Here is a 2,630-nt window from a genome sequence, read left to right as displayed (position 1 = left end):
CATCTGTCTTCACTGCAAGAAAAGACAGGATGGGAGAGGATGTAGGGAGGCTGGTGTGCCATTGAATTTGTAGGCACTAAGGAGTACGCCTATAAGCTAAAAGGGGAAATCAAGTTTATTTCATTATTAATTAATGAGACTTGGGATTGAATGATAAAAATCTAATGATGTTAATGTCAGTTCTGAATACTGGCTGGCAGTCTCTGAAGACAAGGTAAAATGGTAATAGGACACTGAAGTTTTTTCCCCCAATTAGGAAACAGCTTTCCCCAACACCCCCCACTCCCACCCCTCCAGGGACAACTCTAGTTGCTGATTGATTTTCCTTATGTGCTGTAATTATATTCAGTACCACCTTAGACACCTTAAATATCCTGAATACCCCAGTATAGGTGTGGATTTTCCTTTACACAAGCCCAGTGTATTAACAATCCAGATTAGTAGAAAGGGTAAATTATGGGGGGAAAAATTCATGTCACAGAAGTATTCTTAATAAGATTCCTTTGAATAGCCAGTTCCCTAACTGGATTTAAAATAGAATTTAATTTACAACAATATGACTTAACTGTAACCTTTTAGGAACAAGAAGTAAAGATGGCTTTGCTTTATTCCCTGGCCAGACAGAGGCTTCAGCTTAGAATGCCAACTAAACCGAGCCCCTAACTCTTGCCTCACACTTACCCCTAATTTAGGTCACAACACAGCCTGANTTGAGCTCTGGCGGGGGGTGGGGTGGGGAGGAGGGGTTGTGAGAAAGGGAGAGAGAGCAACCATGACTCACTGCAAACCCATCCCCGCTGCTGGAAAAAAAATAACTCTAAATGCACATCCTACTGCTTGTGAGTCAGGAATGTCATTTTCATTTATGAAGGATGGAACATTATTTTTCTCTAACATTTCAAGTGAATAACTTTACATACATTTCCCCCAATTTCCATAGGAATTTGATGCCATGGAAGCAATCAGCGACGTGTCCCCAGAGCCTGACAGAGTCTTATTTTTCTTACAGGTACATTAAGATCAATACCTTTGAATTCCCCTCCTCCCTCCATTTATGTTTCTGGTGAAACCCACCCTGATTTAGGTATTCAGTGGGAGATAGGGTGGTCTGAATTCCTGATGTTATTTTAGGATCTTGGACTCATTCTTTTATTGAGTCTCAAAAGCTGAGTTTCAGAAGTTCAGAGAAGCTTCTGCACGACGTCCCTATTACGAAGTGTTTGCCTCCCACTGTGAGACTTCCAGAGTTAGACTTGTCACATGTTATGTCAAGGAAAAGAGTGGAAAAGAGCAGAGGAGACGCCCTCTGTGTTCACTCCCCAGGGTATAGTTTCTGATTCTGTTACAAGTATTAGGAAATATACCTGGTAGAACAAAACAGAAAATTTGTTCTGGAGGAGAAAAGACAAAACCTTTGAGTTTTACAGTCTATGGCGTTTCTGGTGCTGTTGCTTCCCTCAGGAGCACAGCTCTTTTTCCAATTGTTGATATTTTTCTCATTTTTGGGGGTCTAATGTTTGAATCTCACAGACACAGGTAATCTAACCATAATCAAAGAATTTCTCCTCTTGGGATCTGGGAATCTCCATGGGCTACAGCTTTTCATTTGGGGATATTTCTTGGCATCTATGTAGTGACTGAGCTAGGGCATGCTTTCATCTTCACAGCCATTTCCCTTAAGCTCAGCCTCCATGCCATGTACTTCTTTTGGTCCAATTTTTCCTTCCTTGACATCTGGTCCACTATTTCCATTGCCCCCAAGATGCTGTAGACCCTCTCTCAAGTCCTGAGGCAGCTTCTTTTGCAGGTTGTGTGGCCCAGTTTTCCTTCTTCAGTTCATTAATGGGAGTTGAGTGATTTGTGCTGCCAAGCCATGTCTTCTGACCACTATCTTGCTGTCTGCAGCTCTCTCCAGTACCCACCCCTTATGAATCTCCACACATGCATCCTGTTTGCAAGTGGGCCTTGGATGGATGGGTTCCTAAACGCCCTGGTCACTGTCATCATGACTTTCCAGCTGTCATTCTGTGCAGCCTATGAGATTGGCCACTTCTTCAATGACCTGGATCCTCTACTCAATCTGGCCTGTTCTAATAGTGAGGTGATAGAGAAGGCCACTTTCCTCCTGACCTCCTTTGTCATGGTGCACATACTGCTCAACCAGGCACTAGACTGAGTACTTGATGATTCAGGTGCTGCTTCTCCCTCCTTCCAGGGAACTGGCCAGCAGAGAAAGGACCCTCCATCGAGCCCTACAGGCTAAAGCACTTGGGACTTCCAGGTTAATCCTTGTTTGGTAAAATTGAGTTTGTCAGACAAACGCAACTCCATCAGACTATATATTACCATATATAGATGTCCTTTAGGAGAAAATGTGGAAGACCCAATTTTGCATGCCACAAAAATCTCTTTCTCCCTCTCCTTCTTTTCCTCTTTCTGATTTCTCTTATAGAAATATCTGTTGGTGCTAAGGTGTTTGGTTGTGTTCTGTATGTGTACCCATGTGTACACACACACACACACACATTTATATACACGCATAGTCAGCATACCTTTCCCATCCCAACTTATTGTCTAGTACTTCCTATTATACTCTCTTAGCTTCTGCCTAGCAATGCTCTTCACCGTGC

General features: G+C 42.9%; 1 pseudogene; it reads left to right on the top strand.

Annotated features, from left to right (window-relative positions):
- LOC144216922 (olfactory receptor 12D3-like) overlaps positions 1 to 2,176 on the top strand; it is a 56,305-nt pseudogene extending 54,129 nt beyond the window's left edge.
- Positions 2,177 to 2,630: the final 454 nt, after the last annotated feature.

The sequence above is a fragment of the Crocuta crocuta genome, unplaced genomic scaffold, assembly GCF_008692635.1.
Source record: "Crocuta crocuta isolate KB4526 unplaced genomic scaffold, BGI_CrCroc_1.0 scaffold3369, whole genome shotgun sequence".
Classification (NCBI taxonomy): Eukaryota; Metazoa; Chordata; class Mammalia; order Carnivora; family Hyaenidae; genus Crocuta; species Crocuta crocuta.
Note: the sequence above shows the minus strand (reverse complement) of the source record. Positions and strands in the feature narration are given on the sequence as shown.